Source organism: Apium graveolens, chromosome 8 (assembly GCF_009905375.1).
Source record: "Apium graveolens cultivar Ventura chromosome 8, ASM990537v1, whole genome shotgun sequence".
Classification (NCBI taxonomy): domain Eukaryota; kingdom Viridiplantae; phylum Streptophyta; class Magnoliopsida; order Apiales; family Apiaceae; genus Apium; species Apium graveolens.
The window spans coordinates 161,263,554-161,286,833 of NC_133654.1; positions in this window are offsets into that span (position 1 = coordinate 161,263,554).

A 23,280-nucleotide genomic window follows, 5' to 3' on the forward strand; every position below is an offset into this window, starting at 1 on the left:
TTGTGGCGAGAATTATGATTGTTGGTTGTTGATGTCGAATGTGATCGACGGGTAGGCTTATAAACAGAAAAGTTGCTGCCAAAATTTTCTAAAAAATTATTTTAAATACAAGAAATGTACTATATAATACGAACCGTTTTACCCCTATTTGAATATGGATTACGTGATTATATGTATAATTATTATACGAGTCGGGTTATTGAATTGGGTTATTAGGATTCGAGGATATCAAGCATGTAGGTATAACTGATTAGGATATTCTGTTATTGTAGATCCCTGTCGAGTTTCGCAAGGACTAAAGTCAGCTTGAAAGCTATATAGAGTTTTTGTAAAGCATTGCAAGGCAAGTACCCTGACCATTCTTTTATGGTTTAGTACGTATGAATAGACTGTTGTTTTATTTTCATAAAGGAACGAAAATGTTTTAAGTTACGTATCCCCTTAGTTATAAATAATTACTTTCAAACCTATTTTGGGGAAAAGTAACTTCGGAAAATGTACCTATCTAAAATGAAAATGTACCTATCTAAAATGAAAATGATTTGTGAACCAGTTTTACATGTGTTGTTAAAATGAATGGTTTTGAAATGAGATAGGTATAAGTGTTTTGAAAACTGGATAAAATGATTAGATATAGGATACATAGGGGCCAGAGTGGCCTATTGAGGTTGCGTAAGAGGCTAACTCGGTTGTGCACATTTCATAACCGATTAGTCCAGTAGGTCAGAGACCTAGCTAGTCTCTGAGTTCCTGAACAGGTGAATGGGATGGCAGTTGGAGCCGTTTGGTATTGATAGCCTGATTAGCTGTCTTCACATATCTGTTACGTATCTGATTTGGCGTTGTGATTCCCGTAAGGGAATAAGTGATTGATGCAGTTGATTAATAAATGTGAATAGCATGATAGAATTGGACTCTGGTACTCACACAACACACAACTACATTTGTTTTGTTAAGAGCATGCTAGTCAGTGATATCCAGTTTCTTTGTTTACTATTGTTCGAAATGATTTACAGGTTACGGATTTCATGTTAATTTCTAGTTCTGTTCCTATAACTGTTTACATTACTGATTTTATCTTGATATTCATATGTTGGTACTGCTGAGCGATTATGCTCACCCTTACAACCTGTTATATATATATCGCAGATGCCTAGAAGACCAGTCAGACCTTGGCAAAACCGTGTCTCAGCCCCTTCAAGACCCGGCTCCTCAGAGGTAGTTAGTATCTGACCATGTGCGGTCTGATGAGTTGCTGAATAAGTTAGTGTGTTAGACTTTTTAAATAAATGGTTTGTAATAATTTGTGACTTGGATCATACTTGAACCTGGATCGGATCTTGGTTTGGGGTCGTGATAGTTTAATATTAATAATAATTTTATAGTTTATATTATGGTTTGTTGTGTTTAGTGATGTTAACTCCTGACCCCGGGGTTGAGGTCGTCACAGTGAGTGAATCAGATTTAATCAAGCAAGCCTTGTTGGATGTCAAAATTTCAACATGCAAAGATGACAAGCGTGCCTTGATTCTAATCATGGAAATACTTGAGGGAATGTTGGAAGAAGAGACTGTCAACAACACTAAAAGAGTACAAGACAAAATGATAAATGTCTTTGTAATGGCAAAAAATAATCTACATTATTGTTAAGACTTCTTCGCAGAGTTTTCAAGATCAGATATCTTCAACTGATGCTCAAAGAGTTGAACAATCTACCACCCAAGAATGCACTTGAAATTGTAGCTCGTGATTCTATTCAGGTTAGATTGAATGAACTTCTGAATAGAGAGAAGGAAAAGAAGAAATAAGCACCTCATCGGGATTCTATATAGGAATCAATAGAGTTGCAAACGAACAGAACCGAGTCAAGTCCTGTCCGAGCCGAGCATAATTTTTTTTAAACGAGCCGAGCCAAGTTTAAAAACTGAGCCGAAAAAAAAATGTTCACGATCAGCTCATTTATAAACGAGCCGAGCCGAGCCGAATACGAGTTTGCTCATGAACAACCGAGCCGAGTCGAGTTGTTCACTAATAGTTTGCATATATTTTTTAATCGACCAACCTTAAGGTATATTTTATAATTTTATAAGTTATATAGAGATTAAATACTAATTTCATCTTACAATTATATACGCACACTCACACTCTACACTTGTTTCTTAATCCATATAATTTTTTCAGTTTATTTCATAAGTCGAGTTTTAAGAACAAAATCATTTTTATTTTAAATTATTGAGACATTCATAACTTTAGAAATTGTACATTACTTTTAAATTGTTGATGTCTGTTGTCAAAGATTTAGTAATTTTGAAATTTTAGTTAAATTGGTTTAGATTAGAAACGACATATAAAATAAAATAAAGGAAGCAAGCCCCTTTAAGTGGTTGAGAAATATAATTATTAAAACATTATTTTATATTTTTCTTAAAAATATTATAATGTTATAATTTATTTTAACAACTCATTATTCTAATCTATTTGAAATTGTAATTTTTGTCGATTTTATCATAAACCCCTCTAATAAAGTGTGAGGTGAAATTTATGGTTAATTTTAATTAGAAATTGTTTGTTAGAGTAATCAAGATCTAGTGATATATATGAAATTAATTAAATTATTTATTGTTAAAATATTTATTAAATTTATATTAAATTAATCATTTTACTTTAAAATTACTATTAAATTTTAATTAAAAAATTTAAAATATTTATACAAGTGATTAGTAAATATTTAATTTATGTTATATCTAAAAATTTTATCCGAGTCGAGCCGAGTTACCGAGTCCGAGCTGAGTCTGAGTCGAGTCCGAGCTTAACGAGCCGAGTCCGAGCCGAATATACAAAAAACTCGGCTCGGCTCATTTAATTATCTGAGCTTATTTTTTGTTCGCAATCGGCTCGTTTAAGAAAATGAGCCGAGCCGAGTTGCCGAGTTCACTTAAACGAGTCGATCCTAAGTTCTTTTTACGAACGGCTCTGTTCATTGGCAGCTCTAGGCATTATATCCTAAGAAGAAAGCTACCAAAAGAAACTCTGTTCATACTGAATCTACTCAGAAAGGAAAGGTAGTCAAGGCAAGAAGCTGAAGAAATCAAAGGACAAGAAGATATATTTTATCTATTGAGGCTAGAGGAACACTTCTTATCTTTGTAACTTGTAAATTAAGAAATCTGGAATTATATATGTGATCCAAAATGCATTTAATATTATACTCTATTTTCAGTTTGCACTTTTTCTTATTATCAGTTGAGTTATCCTTTAGGGATTTGCTTATCGAACTCTAACAAACATGTAGGGGGAGATTGTAAAGCATTATGTAACATAATATGTAACCGAGGAAATATAACTCAACATGAAACATAAACAGATTAATAATATTAACTGTGAAGAACAAAAACCCTGAAGATGAAGACCGGATAAATACAATGAATCAAAAGTTGAACATAATGCCCTTAGTCCGTATCCAAGTCATGGAAAGAAGTTCATTAATATGTTCAAGACTTCGTGAAGAATAAAATGTCAAACGACTTCTACTGAAAATGAAAAGTATTGATTTGAAGTATTGAAGATCAATGGTTTCAATGATTGAAGCAATGAATGATCAACAGTCTGTATCAGTTCAAATTTGTAAAGAAGTTGAGTGAATTCAATTATGTGCTAGTCGTTTATGGACCAGATCAGTGCTCTAAATGTCAACACATCAGAAAAAGAAGTAACTTATTCGTTCAGAAGAAATCAAGCTGATAGAGTCAAATATGAATCAGAATAGGGAAAGATTTAGGTTTGACTTGATAAACCAAGAAAATATTCTAAGTACATGTATACTTTCCCTCTCGGCGCAACTGAACTAGATAATGAAGCAAGGAGGTATGTATTCCACCCTTGGCGCAAGTAAGAACAAATTCTAAGTAAAGATTTTTTCTTACCCTTGGCGCAAGTACAAGGGATTCCCTCCTTGCCGCAAGTGGCATAATTATATAAGGCACAACAGCCTTTCCCTCAGGGCGCAAGTGGGAGAATTTCTAAGGCAATGCAAATCTCACCTTATTGGTGTAACTCAGTATAATTTTCAAGAAAATTATTCTTTCACTCTTTTGGCGCAAGTGAAGCAAATTTCTAAGGCAAATAAATTCCCTCTGGGCGCAATTCGAAGGCTTGCTAATTTCATTGATAGAGAAGCAATGTATTTTGTACTTGGCTGAGAATAAGCCACGTGTCCAAAGTAAATTAAAGACAACATAAAAGAAACAGAATGAATTAAATTCATTCAGTAATCTTTCAGCTCCCAATTGTATTTTATGAAGATCCATTAATGGCCAAATTTATTAAGCTTATAAACATACTGTTATGCTGTTGAATTTACTGTAGCTACTCATTTGATTGATTAGAGTGTATCAACCTCAAGGTTTATATTAATAAAACAATATATTCCTCGATTTTTTTTGTAATTATTTTGATTCCGTATATTTAACGAAGGACTTGAAATGAATCGAAAAAGATAGTAGGTATCATATTCAACCCCCCTTCTACAATACTTTAGGACTAACAACCTTTTCATAAATTATAGAAATTTAGGGAGAAATTTGCAATGAAGCGAGACTTGAGTGACCACCTTGCAAGTTGGCCACCCAAGTTTGTGGTGCACACACCATATGACTTCGACTTCAATCTGAGGTCGAGAAAAGCGCCTCTTCCTTGTGTCTGGTCGAAGCAAAATGACCGGGAATCACGACCTGGTTCTAGCTCGAAGCAAACTATTTTTTCTCCTAAAAATATTAATATTAAATATATTTTTCATTCAATTCTTGAATAATTTTAGCCTCCAAAGATGTCACACTCGGATAAAAGGTTTCTCAAATAAAATTCAATACGGATAGAAGTAATATTTTTCTTTCACTTAAATATTATTATTTTTTAAATAATTTTGGCCCCAAATCATAGGTGTCCTACTTGGATAAACTTCCGCTCGGATAAGTCCAACCCGATTTTTTTTTATTATTATATATGATAAAAAATTTTCATATTATTATTTTTAAATAATAATTTTTCAATTTCATCGGGGCTCGATTTTTCTAGTCGATTCAGACCACCTTTTGGATTAAATTATCCGCTAAAATGGAGCCCGTGATAAACACTTTCGAACTGATTGAACACTTTTTTTATCATACATTTTTTTAACATTATTATTTCAAAATAATATATATTTCAACTTTGTACAAGGCTCACAGCCCTAACAGACCTGAATTAGGGCCAAATTTTGACCGTTTTTCGCCATTTGAGGTCCGAATTCTTTCCGAATATTTTTTAGAACATAAATTAATATTTATTTTTTATTTTTTTATTTTATTTTCTCACTAATTTTCATGCCTTTTTCTACTTGAATTGAAAATGAATTATGGGCCAAAATGGAGCTCAGATCGAAGTATTTCGATCTAAAATCAAAGGCAATATTATATTCTCTTTTTCAGATCTTTATTTTCCAAAATATAAATAATGGAGAAATACTTCCTGAAAATTTTGTCAAAATTATCTTGGCATTTGAGACTTTTGGGCCGATGACGTTCAACTTCAATTGGGATCGGTGGGACTTGAAACAAGTACTGTTGGCCTTGGATTAAAGTCTAGGATCCACGACCAGGTTTAATGACTAGAATCCACAACCCGACATTCGACCTGAAATGAGTTCAAATTATGGGTCATTTTTGGAACATCTCATCGAAGCAAATTGACTAGGATCCACGACCAGGATTAAGGACTAGGAACCACAACCAGGGATGAGGACCAGGAGTGAAGACCGTGAATGAGGATCATGAACCACAACCATGATTGAGGACCAGGAGGGAAGATCATGATTGAGGACCAGGAACCTCGGCCATGATTGAGGACCAGGAACCTCAAAATTTTTTTAAGTGTGCCGAGTAGTGGTAAACAGTTACTTGGAGATAAATCCTCTAGGGTAACAACCCTTCTCGATTTTATGTATCATCCATTATGGAACATGGTGGTTCCTCATCAAGGATATCCTTGACATTATAAAGGTTTTTCTTGATTCCACTTTTCTAGACCATGAGACCCAAAAACTTTTCAGATTCCTTGCCAAAAGCATACATGATTCAAAGTATTTGAATGACGTTCTAACACATCAACCTCCCCTCATGGGTGCTCAATATTATCTACTTTATCGAGGCTTTTAATTATCATGTTATCCATCATAGACCTTCATGGTATACCAATGAGGTACTTGATGACCTTATATTTTTTATTTCTAATATGTGGCACCTGCATATTCATGAATCATAAAAGAATATACAAAAGTTCGTGACATAACATACCTTAAATGTGTCATTGCTATAGCTTAATCTGGGTGTGTCTGCTAGAGCAGTCCATGAAGCTCAACATCTCATGTCCATGTCAATCCTTGATAGAGGAAGGCAATCATTTGAGTTTGCATTACTCATATATGTGAATTCAATTTATATTTTCCACTTTCCATTAGCGTTCTTGACCAAAATATGGCCAACTATCCCAAGAATCACATTTCCTTAATGAATTTTGGTTTTCAATAGTTTGTTAACTTCTGGAGTTTAACCTCGTGCCTTTCAGGGGCAAAATTTCTATTTTACTTTCTCCTGATTAGGATTAATGTCAGACATGTCACTGACGTCTATAAAAGACGAATCTAACTTTTCACCAAAATAGGTTGTCTTTCCAGTATCTTCAAGGGCCAACATGATTGGGGTTAAATCTTTCAATGGCTTCCCTAGATTCTTTTAGTTTTCTTGATCATCCTTGTCTTGTACGGGAGGATTTTCCCCCGACTCATTCAGCCCTCATTAAGGTTTTATAACTACTAATTGTTGTCTTTTTTTCTCTTCACCAACCTCATTTCTCATTGGGAACTTGATTTTTAGAAGATCAGTTAAGGAAATTATCCTTCCGAGAATAGTGTTGAAAGCTGACTGTTTTAATAACATTAAAGTGACCATTCAGTGTTCTATCTGTTAGGAATTCGAGCACAAAAATGTAATGAAAAAATAAAATTTTTGAATCCCTACCGCAGGATCTATGTATAATGAACGGATAATTACGGAGAATATATGTTTTACCTTAAGAAGATTTATGTTAATGGAAAGATGGAGGTCTTGAATAATCATCACGTAGCCCGTCGCTGGAACGATTTACGCCTTGAAGGTATCCACACGAATGATCGCCCGAAGGATGGGTGTGTACTAGCATGTTCTTGAGGCCACCTTCTTGCTCTCTCTATCTCTCTTCAAGCTGCTAGGGTTTATGTTTTATCAAATAAAACGTGTAATCCTAATTCTATTAGAAAGAGATATTATATAGCAAGAGTTAATGGGCCTCCAACCCTAAACTGAATTTTAGAGTTATTATTATTATTAAATTCGAAATTCTAATTATTGTATTATTAAGTTTCACTTAATCATCCAATAACTTAATTTCAGATTTAATATTAAATTCAAATTTCTTATTTATTTAATTAATTAAGTCACACTTAATTAATAACAAATAATTCGAATTACTTATATTTAATTTAAATCCGAATTTAAATTAAATAATCCTCCAATCATTCTTTGTGCAACCCTTTAGGTTATTATTACGTTGGCAAGAATTTTAAATCTAATTTAAAATCATTAACAATGAGCGGCATCTAGTAATACATCATTGTTACCCAAGTAATAATAATTAAATCGGTGATCAATTAAACCTTTCATGAATAATGTACAATGTAATATAATCCCTTTAGCCTTATATTATTGATCAAACTCAAGGCATGCATTGTGTCATCCTCTGTTAACCTTCAATCCTTCTTTTCTTGATCAATGAGTAAACTATTAAACAAATCAGTATTTGAGCACGGCCATGCATTTTATAGTCTTACTCAATCAAGAGGCCAATAATATCACTCCTTTAATAAAGGAGGGCTAAATCCCATCTAGATCATTCATATTTCTCATATGATTCATAATGTACCCAATGTCTACTTTTATTATTACCCGACCAAGGATAATTTTCAATAGTATCAAAGTATATTAATTCTCGTATAGAAATATAATGATTTCAGGTCAAAGGACCAATACATCATTATCACTGTGAGATTAACTTATGACATTATAAACATGTAGTATCTCACAACGGGTCAATGCAGCACCATGTATTTAATACATGTGCCTGTGTTTTGACTTTAGTATCACCATACCTATGATCAATGAGATGTGATCATCAGCCAACAAACACACTAGTCTCAATATATTTATTATCGTCCCTTAACAATAATACTTGACTAGGGACCTTTAGGAATATCAATACTATTCTCATAATCTCATTTCTAAGTCACGTACTTAGAGATATAGATTTACATATCATATTCCAAGGACATTTATTAATCTAACATCTTATCGCAGAAAATAAAGATATAATAAATTACTAAAGAATAATCCATATAATCATAATAATAATCCAAATGTTTCATAATATAAACATAACAGTGTTGTCTCTAGGGCACAAACACTAACAATCTTCCACTTGCACTAGAGCCAATCACCCATATATCTAATACCCATGGAACTTGTATGACCTTCGTGCTTTTGCTGCGATAAAGCCTTAGTTAGTGGGTCTGCAACATTATCATCAGTATACACTTTACATATATGTATATCTCCTCTTTCATTAATCTCTCGAAGGAGGTGATATCTTCTAAGTATATGCTTTGCCCGGGAATGGGAACTTGGTTCTTTAGCCTGCGCGATGCCTCCATTATTATCACAGTAAAGATCAACTGGATCTGTGATCGATGGAACCACACCAAATCCCGTTATAAATTTTCGTATCCAAACAGCCTCTTTGGCTGCTTCACTGGCAGCAATATACTCAGCTTCCATTGTAGAATCAGCTACTGTCTCTTGCTTTAAACTCTTCCAGCTTAGAGCACCTCCATTAAGGCAAAACACAAAACCTGAATGAGATATTGAATCGTCTCTATCTTTCTAAAAGCTGGCGTTGGTGTAACCCTTTACAACCAACTTCTCATCTCCTCCATACACCAATAATGAATCTTTAGTCCTTTTCAAGTACTTAAGAATATTCTTGACAGCTGTCCAGTGGCCCTCACCAGGATTATACTGGTATCTACTCACCATGCTCAAGGCATACAAAACATCAGGATGAGTACATATCATCACATACATTATTGATCCAATTGCCGAAGCATATGGAACTTTTCTCATACGGCCCTTATCATTTAATGATTTAGGGTAGTTGTCTTTTGAGATCAATATCCCATGAGACATTGGGACATATCCTCTTTTTGCCTCTTACATCCCGAAATGATGCAATACTTTGTCAATGTATGTACTCTGACTTAGGCCGATTAATTTTCTTGATCTATCTCTATAGATCTTGATCCCTAATATATAGGTAGCATCACCTAAGTCCTTCATCGAGAAACTATTTCCCAACCAAGTCTTAACAGCCTGTAGAGAAGGTATGTCATTCCCTATTAGTAATATGTCATCTACATATAGTACTAGGAATGCCACATGGCTCCCACTAACCTTCTTGTAAACACATGGTTCATCTTCATTCTGAATAAAGCCAAATTCTTTGACTGTTTCATCAAAATGACGATTCCATCTCCTTGAGGCATGCTTCAATCTATAAACAGATCGAAGCAACTTACAGACCATCTTAGCAAACTTGGGATCAAAAAAACCCTCAGGCTGTATCATGTATACATCCTCTTCAAGGGTCCTATTTAAGAAAGCGGTTTTGACATCTATTTGCCAAATCTCATAGTCGTATTAAGCAGCTATTGCTAGAAAAATCCTGATGGACTTAACCATAGAAACTGGTAAAAGGTCTCATCATAGTCTATACCATGAACTTGTTTGAAACCTTTTGCTAGCAATCGTACTTTATAGGTCTGTACTTTACCATCCATGTCAGTTTTCTTCTTAATGACCCACTTGCACCCTATAGGTTTTACTCCTTCAGGTGGATCAACTAAAGTCTATACTTTATTTTGATACATGGATTCCATTTCGAATTTCATGGCCTCTAGCCATCTCTCGGAGTCTGGACTGTTCATAGCATCTTGGTAGGTAAGAGGCTCATCATTATCTATGAGCATTACATCATTATCTTGAGTCAAGATAAATCCATAATATCTCTCTGGCTCATGACGAGCCCTACTAGATCTACGAACAACCTGTGTTTCCGGAGCAAGAACATCTTGATGTACTTCCTGCCCATTTTCCAACTTTGAAAGTAACTCTCTTTCAAGAATTACAGCGGTTCGAGCAACAAACACTTTGTTCTCGGTAGGATTATAGAAACTATACCCTTTAGTTTCTTCAGGATATCCCAAAAAATAACATTTATCCGATTTTGGTCCCAGCTTGTTAGACACCAAGCATTTCACAAATGCTTCGCATCCCCATACTTTCATAAAAGACATGCTGTGACATTTCTCAGTCCATATCTCATATGGAGTCTTTTGAACCGATTTAGTTGGAACTCAGTTTAGTGTATATGCAGTCGTTTCTAGAGCATAACCCCAGAAACTTATTGGAAGATCTGCTAGGCTCATCATCGATCGCACCATGTCCAACAAGGTATGATTTCTCCTCTCAGAAACTCCATTCCATTGAGGCGTTCCAGGAGGAGTAAGTTATGATACGATGCCGCACTTCTTCAAGAAACCTTTAAACTCGAGGCTTAAGTATTCTCCTCCACGATTTGATCGTAGAACTTTTATACTTTCCCCTGTTTGCTTTTCCACTTCATCCCTATATTCTTTGAACTTTTCAAAACAATCGGATTTGTTCTTCAAAAGATACACATATCCATATCTACTGAAATTATCAGTAAAAGTAATGAAGTAGTAAAAGCCACCTCTTGCCATCGTACGCATTGGACCACTAACATCACTATGTATAAGTCCTAATTGTTCAGTGGTCCTTTCACCTTGTCCGGTAAAAGGAGCTTTAGCCATTTTTCCAATTAGACAAGATTTGCATTCTTCGTATGATTCAAAATCAAACTTATCCAAGTAACAATCTTTATGTAATTTGGAAATACGTTTCTCATTTATGTGACCTAAACGACAATGCCAAAGGTATGTTTGATTTGAGTCTTTCATCTTAATACGTTTATTATCATTATTTATGTTATAGACAGGAGTATCTATATCAAGAACATATAAACCATTAAATAAACGCGCAACCCCGTAGGTAACATTATTGAATGAAAAGGAACAACTATTGTTCTAAATCAAAAACAAAAAACCTTTCTTGTCCAAATAAGAAACCAAAATAATGTTTCTGCAAATCGCAGGCACGTAAAAACAGTTATCTAGTTCTAAAATAAGCCCAATAGGCAATAATAAACGATAAATCCCTACAGCTAAAGCAGCAACCTTTGCTCCATTGCCAACTCGTAGGTCGACTTCTCCCTTCGCCAATGTCCTACTTCCCTGCAGTTCCTGCACATTTATACAAGTGCGAGAACCACATCCAGTATCTAATACCCAAGATGTAGAAGTAGACAAATTGACTTCTATAATATAAATACCTGAATCAGAAGCAGTAACAACAGCCTTCTTCTTCTTCTTCTTCTTCTTCAGATCCTCCAAATAAGCATGACAGTTCTGTTGGGAACCACGGACTTAGGGTGTTACTACGTTTTACGATAAAGATTACGAAAAGAGGATTACCTTGTTAATGGTTGATTCCACGCTATTCTATTGTATTCCCAAATTCCCTTGAGCGAAGTGTGGCCTCCGTCTTCTCAAGTTATCCTCTCTTCTTGCTCCTTGGTGGCTACAATATGTTTTCACACAATTGCCAAGCAAGAAGAGAATAAGAATATATATAGGCTACAATAGGGACCATGGATAATTAGGTTGGGCCTTCTAATTACATCTTAAGCCTAGCCCAATATAATTAAATATTAATTCAATCCAGTAAAGAATTAATATTTGCACTACCTTTCCTAATACCGTAATTTAATTAATTCGGTTCCAATATTATTTGCTTATTAAATTCCCCATGTTTAAAATATCATATGTCCATTAATTAAATAAATTACTGATAATTTATTTAATTAATATCTTTTATCCTTGATCATCCACTCAACCTTTATTTAATTATGCCAGAATAAATTCCACCTACAGGGTTTCACATAATTAAATCTTTTTGAGCTTTCAAGGGGACATCATTACCCCGAATATTATCAGGACATGGATTCCTTCAATAAATAATATCCACCATGTATATAATTCCATCACCCAAAATATAAGGATATAATTCAAAAGAATTATTTCATATATAAATCAAAGCATGTAAATAATATACACGTGTCAATTACTATTTCCGGATTAAGAACATAAGCATTAATAATAACATATAATCTTAGTTCTCCTTCTTAATCAGTATTAAGGGAACAATTCTAAATTTGATCCTGTTCAATATACACAAAGTATACTAGCATTATTTATTAGTCAATATAAACTAATCTAAATAATACTACAGCCATACCAGTGGATTGTCCAACACCACCTGTGATGTGAACCTTATTATATTATATAACCGTATTTAACAATCTAATATTCTGTATCCCATTTGATACTAGATTGTTCACAATATATAATATTAGACAACATGTAAACATTCAAATGATTCTCAATTAAACTGGCCAGAAATAAATGTATATACTTCAAATAAATATTTTCAGTATACACTAACAATCTCCCACTTATACTCAAAATATTCTATGTGTATATCAGTGTTTATTTAATCCACTATTACATAAAAATCTATGTGTCCAACCATACAGCCTCCTTGGCAGCCTAAGAGGCCGCCACGTACTCGGCCTCCATGGTGGAGTCTGCAATGCATTTCTGCTTTACAGTCCTCCATATAACGGCTCCACCTCCCAAAGTAAAAACATATCCCGAGGTTGATTTCCTCTTATCCCTATCTGATTGGAAATCTGAATCAGTATATCCCAAAGGAAATAGATCTGAGGCCTTGTAAATTAACATATACTCCGTAGTCCTTCTCAGGTACTTGAGTATAGTTTTTACTGCACTCTAATGTTCCTGACCTGGGTTCGACTGATATCTACTAACCATGCCTACAGCAAAGCAGATGTCAGGCCTCGTACATAACATATCATACATTAAGCTTCCACATGCTGAAGCATAAGGAACTGCTTTTATGCTCTCTATATCCTTAGGTGTCGAAGGACACTGCTTCTTAGATAGAGCAACTCCATGCTTAAAAGGTAGAAAACCTTTCTTGGAGTTCTGCATGTTAAAACGAGCTAATACTTCATCAATGTAGGGCTCTTGAGATAAAGCCAACATCCTTTTCTTGCGATCCCTTATAACTTTGATCCCAAGGATGTATGCCGCTTCACCTAAGTCCTTCATGTCAAGTTGTTTGAATAACCATGCCTTTACTGATGACAACATCTCAACATTGTTTCCAATGAGTAAAATGTCATCTACATATAGTACTAGAAAAACCACTGCATTACCTTCACTTCTCTTATACACGCACGATTCGCTTGGACTTTGATCAAATCCATATGACTGGACTGCCTGATCAAAACGAATATTCCAGTCTCTAGAAGCTTGTTTAAGTCCATAAATAGAACTCTTAAGCTTACATACCAGAGGCTCTTGGCCTTCCTTAATGAATCCTTTTGGTTGCTGCATATAGATGGTTTTTCAAGACTTCCATTAAGAAAATCTGTCTTGACATCCATTTGCCAAATCTCATAATCGAGATGAGCTGCTATAGATAAAAGAATACGGATTGACTTAAGCATGACTACCGGTGAAAAGGTTTCCTCATAATCGATACCTTCTTTCTGAGTATACCCTTTCGCAACAAGTCTTGCTTTCCAGGCTTTCACCTTTTTATCTAATCCCCTCTTTTTCTTGTAGATCCACTTACATCCAATAGGTTTTATACCTTTAGGTGGTTCCACGAGCTCCCAGACCTGATTAGAATACATTGATTCTATCTCAGATTCCATCGCCTTTTGCCAAAGATCTGCATCTTTGTCTTGTACTGCCTCTTCGTATGTACGGGGATCATCATCATGTTCACCAGAGACCAAGTCTGAAGACTCTCCCAAAAACATGAATCTATCAGGCTGTTGAACAACCCTCCCACTACGACGAGGCACTGGTGCGGTATTAGTGACATGTTGTACATTATGTTGTGGTTGTTCTACTTGTACTACAGCTTCATGAGTATTATTTGTCCCTCCCACTAGTTCCTCTAAAACGACACTACTCATGGGTTTGTGATTCATTATATATTCCTCCTCTAAGAATCTTGCATTGGTGCTAACAATGACATCCCGATTCTTCGGACTATAAAATAAATATCCTTTCATTCCCATGGGGTAGCCTACAAACAACCTTACTTCTGTACGAGATTCTAACTTAGTCGCGTTCTTGTTCAGCACATGTGCTGGACAACCCCATATTCGAATATGTCTTAGACTCGGTTTACCCCCGGTCCACAATTATAAGGGGGTTTTAGGAACCGACTTAGAAGGTACTAAGTTCAGAAGATAAGCTGCTGTCTCTAAGGCATGTCCCCAAAACGACTTGGGTAAATCCGAATAACTCATCATCGATCTAACACTCTCTAAAAGAGTCCGGTTCCTTCTCTCTGCTACACCGTTCTGCTGGGGTGTGCCTGGTGCAGTTAACTGGGATTCTATCCTATTTTATGATAAATATTCCCTAAATTCTCCAAGCAAGTATTCGCCACCACGATCTGATCGTAGTGACCTGATACTTTTATTAAGTCGCTTCTCCGTTTTAGCTTTGTACTCTTTGAACTTATCAAAGCACTCAGACTTACGGTGCAAAAAATAAACGTATCCATATCTAGAATAATCATCAATGAAAGTGATGAAATATTTATAACCACCTCTTGCTTGGATATTCATGGGTCCATATAAATCAGAGTGAACCAATTCTAACAGTTGTTTGGCTCTATTCCTGTTATTCCCAGTGGACTAACAATGAGATTTACAGAAGGGGGGTTGAATGTAAATCTCAAAACTTTTTCAACTTTTGAGCAGTTTCTAAGGCTAAGTGTTTGAGTGATCAAATGTGTGTGAATTGCTTGAAGCTGATGCAGACAGATATATATTCAAACACAAATGTAATGAGCACAAAGAACTTAAAAACTTTTCTGGTGGATTTGTTGTTCCATCAGAGATGTGTTATTTCAGAAAATCTGTGATTCAAAGAATTAAATCACAGCTGCTTCCTAGTACAAACTAGATGATTTTCTCTTTTGATATTTCTAAACAGCTCAGGAAAATTCATATCTAATTACTAGCTGCTACTTGGTTTATATATCACCAAGTTTACAAGTGAAGACAAACTGTAAAATACAATTGAAAAGATTCTTCACATGTTTCTTCTTCATTTCTCTATCCAATGCAATCTAGGATAATCTGTAAATCTTTGAATACTTCCTTGTTTGCATCAGAATGGAAATGCTGCATTTTCTTGATTCCTCCTAGAGGCTTCCACATTCCAGTATGTCTCTGTCAACCCATGTGCCTCTGTCAGCTTGTGAATTGTCACTATCAACTGTTAATGAACTAAGCATCCGTTGAAGCTTTCATCCGTTGATGCCTTATCCGTTGAGGCTTTATCCGTTGAAGCTTTATCCGTTGATGCATTATCAGTTGAAGTCTTTATCCGTTGAAGCACTTATCCGTTGATGGATATTATCCATTGAAGTATTAGAGACATCCGTTGAAGCTTTGTTTCTTATCTGTTGAAGGTCTTCAATATCCGTTGACACTTCTTCACTTATACAAAATTACAAGGCATGAAATATTTACAATTAGCCCTCCTATTTGTACATCCATTAGTAGTGAACATGACTGATTATTTCCTAACAACATCTAAGAATTACAGCTTGAAACCAGAGAGTGAAATGTGCTACAATACTAAACTTATTGCTAAGTAAAGCTACTCCTTCAACGGATAGCCAAGATGGTCTTATCCGTTGAGGCTACAAACACTAGATTTCTACTTAAGTGTTTTACTTAACTTATCATCAAACTAATACACATATTCCTAACAATCTCCCCCTATTTATGTCTACTAGAACTGTAGGCATAAATTTGGGTTTAGCTTGATGATAACAAAACACTTAACAAATTTATAAACTGTAATAAAGCAGAAATTCAAAAGTGCTACAAAAATGTATATGCTGAGATGGAATTGAAGAATTACACTGTTTCCAAGGGTGCTCGTTTAGCCTGAGCAAATTACTTTCTTTTCCTTTGATCCCTGGTTTTCTTTCCTAGCCTCCTGTCATTCTCCTCTATTTGAAGTTGAAGTTGTCTGTAGAATTCAGCTTCATCTTCTTCATTGATATCTAACTTAGATTGCATATCCTTGAGAGTTTCATTACTGGCAATCTTTAGCTGATCTTCAATTCTGAAAAATCTTCTGACTCCTTTGTTGTCTCTGAACTCCATCAACCAATGAGGTGATTTGTGAATTATAATTCCTCTTTCTTGAATGAGTAAAGTTATAGGCAAAGCATTGGGCTCCCTCCAAGTTTTCCTTATGTTGGCAATCATGTTGAGAATCTCAGTCTTGGCAGTCCTGGTAAAGCCAGAATCCCTTTGTATGGCTTAGTAGACTCTAATCAAGGTAGAGTAGCCTTCATCCAGAATTCTTTGAAGAGGCCATGTTCTTTCCCCATCTCCTTTGTATTTGAACACTAGTCTTTCTGGTAGCTGTCTGTAGGCAGCTATTCCCCTTACTTCCTCCAGCTCATCCAGATAGAGTTCAATGTCTGAAAATTCTTTTATGTCACAGATGTGAACATAATCATCTTTAGAGGTTTGAGGTTTAGGCTTAGGCTTCTGTGTGAATTTGATTGAGGCTTTAGAGGGTGTTGATTTGATTCTTCTTTTCTGCTTCTTTGATGGTGGAGAAGAGGTTAGGAAGGTGGGCAATTTGATGGTGTCCCAATCAATTGGTTCCTCCTTGGGAATGATTGTTTCACCATGAATATTCATGAAGGGGTCAGGTACAATGGGTTCAGGAATAGAGGGTAGTGGTTTGGATATTGATTGGGTTTCTTCAGTCTTATCTACCTTCTTTCTCTTTGCATTGACCTTCTTTCTTTTCCCTTTCTGCCATTCTTCCTTACTTCTTTCCTCCATCTCAGTACCAACCATGTCCCCCATAGCTTCATCTTCACCTTTGTCTTCAATTTCTTTCTATTCTTCAGCCTGACTTGACTTTAGCTGTTTTTCAAGCTTTGTTTGTGCTCTTTTGTCAGCCTTTAGCTGTTTGGCTTCTTCCTTCAACCTTTTGGTTTCTTCCCTCTTGGCTATTGAGAATTTGGGATGTCCTTGCATCACACATATGCTCTTTCCCTCTCTGAAGATAATAGCCATGTTTCTCCTTACAGCCTCATCCATGGTCTCTTTGAGATATGCAATACTTCTACCTAAAAGCTTGTCCTCATCAGCTTTTGAAAGAGGAAAATTCACCTCTTTTAGAGGATTCTTTGTAGAGTCCTTATTGGATCTGTTGTTGGGCTTGAGAATCATAGGTTGCAGATCTTTGGAAGAAGTTTCTCCATCCTTATGCCTCCCTACTGGCTTGAGTTCCATAATAATTGATTCCACTTTTGTGCTATGCTTCACAGATTGTGATTGAGAAGTTGTAGAACCAAATATTAGTTGCATCTTTTCATCAATCTTCTTCCTTTGCTCTTTGACTTGCAATTCAGCTGCTGCTATCTGGATTAGATCAATCCCATCTAGCTTTCCTTTGACTTGAATAGTTGGAGAAGTTGTGATGACAGGAACTAGCACTTGAGAAATCTGAACTGTTGTAGATGGCTCTCCTTCCCCTTCCCCTTTATTCTCCCACTTTTGTTATCATCAAGGGTAGGGGTCAAGCCTTGTGCTTTTGCCAGCTGCATGAGTAGATTTGTTTGAGTTTGTTGATTCTGAAGAATGGTGACCATAGAGTCTTCAATGATTTGAACCCTATCTTCCAATCTGGCCAGCCTCTTGTTAGCATCAAATGCCTTCTTCAGTCTCCCCAACAAATCTTGCATAGTACCATAGGGTATAACTGAATCCAATTTCTCAGCATTATAGGATTTCAGATCAGCAATGTCCTGCTTGAGCTCATCCACACTTAGATTTTGCTGGTAATGCTGCAACTGCAAGAGATGCAGAGATTCCAGATGAGCTTGAAGAATTGCCTTGGTACCAGCATCTTGAGTCTCCTGAATGGCCTTCTGAATTGTCATGACTTGTCTGACCAAAGTGACACCAAACTCTCCTAGTGTTGATGGTTTTGCCCATGCCCATTCAGGAAGATCAGGAACAGAACTTGGGCCTGCTACTCCCCCTAAGTTCATGCTCTCATTCAAAGAATTAGAGTCATCATCATTAGAATTTACTCCAAATTCTTCAGATGGCTCACCAGCTTGAGAAGGCATCCTGTTGACAGCAGCTTTGTCTCTGAGAAGAGATTCTGAAGTGTGTACAATGTGTAGTGTCTGTTATGCCTCCACATTGCCCTGTGCAGCCAATAATTGATAGGCTGAAACAGGGTGAGTAAAAGTGTCAGCATCCAAGGAAATGTTATCAATGACAGCTTTGTAATGTTGCTGAAATTGTCTTTCCTTTTCTGCATCAACCACTTTCATTAACTCACTAGCAATGGCTGAATCCACCCTTATAGCTTCTGTACCTGCCTTTCTCTCAATTTCTCTCTGTTCTTGCATCAGGGGCTCCCCCTGGCTCACACACACCCTCACACCCTCACCCTCTCCTTCTAAGGTGGCACTCCTCTCACTCACTTTTGCCATGCTGGAAGAAATAGCATGTATATGGTGACTCTCAACCTCTCCTTTTGCCTGGGAGCAACCCAGCCTCTCGCTCAAAAGATCACTCCCTTCCCTCAAACCTAAAAGTGATTGTACAGTTGCCATGTCCTCTACAGTTGGAATTGTTTCTGTTAAGTGTGTAGAGACCATCAACGGATAGGGAATATCCGTTGAAGTGGAAACTGATGGTATCAACGGATAACTGCTGTTAAGCTTATCCGTAGAAGAACAACCACTTGTCAACGGATGAGAGATATCCGTTGAAGAAGGAAAAGATGTAGATATAGAAAGTGACATAATTGTTGAATCTGTGTGGATTGATTTTAAGTGTGGTGACACATATTCTGCAACTACATCTGAAAGAATTGGCTGATGATCCAACAAATCATCTAAAAGATGATGATCACCAGGTTTTGAGTGGGGCTCCTCCCTGAGTTTTAATGAGGGAGAATCAGGAATTGATGTGAATATCATATCCACATCCAGAGAGGGTGTTGGAGAGTTTGATGAATGGTGTGTTTCTATATTGAGAGAATGGGACTGTGATTTCACATTTGCTGGAATCACATCAAGCTGAATTTGAGAAGGCACAGATACAGGTGGATGTATATGTGCTGTGTGTGTCCCTTGTGTGGAAACTAGGGTCTTGGCCTTCTTCTTCCTTGAAAAGGCTTTAAATGGTGAATGTGTGGCTTCAGTGTCCCTCCCTATTTTGTTCTGTGTCCCTGGTTGGGGACTATTTTCAATAGTTACAACCTTTTGGGAGGATGCAACTAGGGATGTATTGGACTCCTTTTGAACCACCACAGTCTTTTGAGAGACTGTGGCTTGGCTGGTTTGGGTACCACTCACCTCTCCCACCTTATCCTGGGGGGCTTTTTGATGTTCACCCCTCCCCTCACCACTCACACCCTGTTCACTCCCTTCAGGGTTTATGGTAGTTGTTACAACTGTTGTCTTTTGAGAAACAACAGAGGTAGGTTTCTTTGACTTGACTTTGGAAACTTTAGAATTGGTGGCTTTGGTAGGAGCCTGTTTGGACAAAGACACAGGTTCCATAGCCACACTAGAAGGCAAAGAAACATTGGGGTTGGAAATAGTAGGAGTTATAGAAGTATTTACCTCACTTACCTGTGGTGCATTCATGATTGGCAAGTATACCAATGTCACCTGGCTGTTGAGGTTCATTCTCAAAAGGTCTGCAAGGACCCTTTTCTCTTGTGCCCAGCATTTGAGTTTATTATTCTCATTGGATATAACCAAACCTTCAACAACATGGTTAGCCAATAATATAAAGAATCTGGCATAGTAGATGATATGTGGTCTATTAGCTTTGTTACCTAATCTGGAACCTAATTCTAGCATAACACAGTTGCTAAAATTAAAGTACCTATCAGAAACTAGCATATAAAGCATATTAACAAGAGATGAAGTGATAACATCAAAATTGCTAATCTTCCCAGAGAAAACCTTAATAAAGGCATCTCCAAGAAAACTCCATTCTTTCCTAAGGCCTTTCCTTCTAATACTACCTAAACTAGCAGAATCAAAAGCATAGCCTATGGAATCTAGCATAGCAGAGACATCTTTATCAGTGTGTGGTGTCATGGCATTATTCTCAGGCAACTTAAAGCAAGATTGTATATCATCACAATTAATGCAATAGTCCTTACCTTTGAGAGAGAAGACAATAGTCATATATGTGGAGTTGAACTCTGCAGTTGTCCAAATCTCCTCAATCACCTCACAGTAGATGGTTGGGGCTTCCAGCATTGCATAGCTTAGTTTGCAGTTTTTGATGAAGTCCATCATCTTATGATAATCAGAATGGGCTTCATTCTTTTCAACCAAGGCTATGAAATTATTCTTTTCATAAACAAATCCCGTTTGAGACATAATTTTGACTACTGGTGCCATTGTTGTGAGTAGAGGTTGCAGAGAAAACTTGAGAATTTAGAGAGAAAGAGAATAAGAATTGCAAGAAAGCGTAAAGTGAGAATAAGAGTTCAATTGGGCTTTTATACTTTCTTGAATTAAAACGTAAATAAAATGATTAAATGATACTTTTAAGTAACTTACAGCCGTTCAAGAATAAATAAAACTGTAGAAATTCTGAAAACTACCTTAAATACAAATACATACAACACTGTATATCTGTATCAACGGTTGAGTAAAAGAATCAACGGCTGTGACACACTTATAGTAACTGACGTAACACTTCAACGGATAAGGGAAATAGTTATCCGTTGATGAACAACACCATTTTATCCGTTGAAGGATAAAATTACCAGAAATGTATTTGTCTTTCAACGGATAATGAACATCCGTTGATAGAACAATTTTGGCTTTCAACGGATAGAGAATATCCGTTGATAGGATAAGTCTTAATTAAAGCCAGCTTTGTTCTTGCAGCAAATTCATTTCAGGCTTTAAGACAGATTATATAGATGACATAGATTATGAATAATTAAGCATACCTAACTCACTTACTAATCTTGTGAATGTTGATTCATCAAGCGGCTTGGTAAATATGTCTCCAATCTGCTTTTCACTTGGAACAAAATGAAGTTCCACTGTACCTTTCATCACTTGTTCCCTAATGAAGTGGTACTTGATATCAATGTGCTTGGTTCTTGAGTGCTGCACTGGATTTTCAGTAATGGCAATGGCACTTGTGTTGTCACAGAATATTGGAATTTTGTCAACAGTCAGACCATAGTCAAATAGTTGATTCCTCATCCATAGTATCTGTGCACATCAACTACCAGCAGCAATGTACTCAGCTTCAGCTGTTGATGTGGAAACAGAATTTTGCTTCTTGCTGAACCATGATACAAGCTTGTTTCCTAGAAATTGACAGGTGCCTGTTGTGTTTTTCCTGTCTAATTTGCAACCTGCATAATCTGCATCTGAGTAGCCAATTAGATCAAAACCAGACTCTCTAGGGTACCAAATTCCTAGATTTGGAGTCCCTTTGAGATATCTGAAAATTCTTTTAATAGCCACTAAGTGAGATTCTTTAGGGTCAGCTTGAAATCTAGCACAGAGACATGTAGAAAACATAATATCAGGTCTACTGGCAGTTAAATATAAAAGTGAGCTGACCATGCCTCTATAACTTGTAATATCCACAGACTTTTCAGCCTTGTTTAATTCAAGCTTGGTGGCAGTGGCCATGGGAGTTTTTGCAGGTGAACAATCCATTAAGTCAAACTTCTTTAAAAGATCATAAATATATTTAGTTTGACTAATGAAAATTCCACCACTAACTTGTTTAACTTGTAAACCAAGAAAGTAAGTTAGCTCTCCCATCATGCTCATTTCATATTTACTTTGCATTAATTTAACAAACTTTTTACAAAGTTTATCATCTGTAGATCCAAATATAATATCATCTACATAAATTTGTACAAGTATCTTAGAGCCATTAACATTTCTAAAGAAGAGAGTTTTGTCAACAGTACCTCTTGTGAAGTGATTATCTAGAAGGAACTTTGATAAAGTCTCATACCAGGCTCTAGGTGCTTGCTTTAGTCCATAGAGTGCTTTCAACAAATAATACACATTGTCTGGAAAATTTGGATCTTCAAAACCAGGAGGTTGGGTTACATAAACTTCTTCCTCCAATTCCCCATTTAGAAATGCACTCTTGACATCCATCTGATAGACTTTGAAATTGGCATTAGCTGCATAGGCTAGAAAGATTCTGATGGCTTCAAGTCTTGCAACTGGAGCAAATGTTTCATCAAAATCTATTCCCTCTTGTTGAGAATAGCCTTTGGCAACCAATCTGGCTTTATTCCTTATGACAATGCCATTTTCATCTATCTTGTTTCTGAATACCCATTTTATGTCAATAGAACTCTTGTTCTTTGGCTTGGGTACCAGCTTCCACACTTTGTTCCTCTCAAATTGGTTTAGCTCCTCGTGCATAGCTAAAATCCAATCTGGATCCAAAAGAGCTTCTTCCACTCGCTTAGGTTCCTCCTGTGTTAGAAAGCTACTATACAGACATTCATCTTGAGTAGCCCTTCTAGTTTGTACTTTAGATGTAGCATCACCAATGATCAGTTCAAAAGGGTGATTCTTGGTCCATTTCCTTTGAGGTGGTAGATTAGCCCTTAATGAGGTTGCCTCAGTATTGTCATGATATGAGATAGAATGTTGATTTGTTGAAACTCCCCCTGAGTTGCTGATGCTTTGAAAGGAAATGGGAGTTCTATGAACTGATGAGGTGAAGTGATTATCCGTTGACAGACTGTGATCAACGGATGCTTCGTTATGAACTTCAATGGATGATGCACTTTGTCTTTCAACGGATGCTGCATTGCTTCTTTCAACGGAAGCT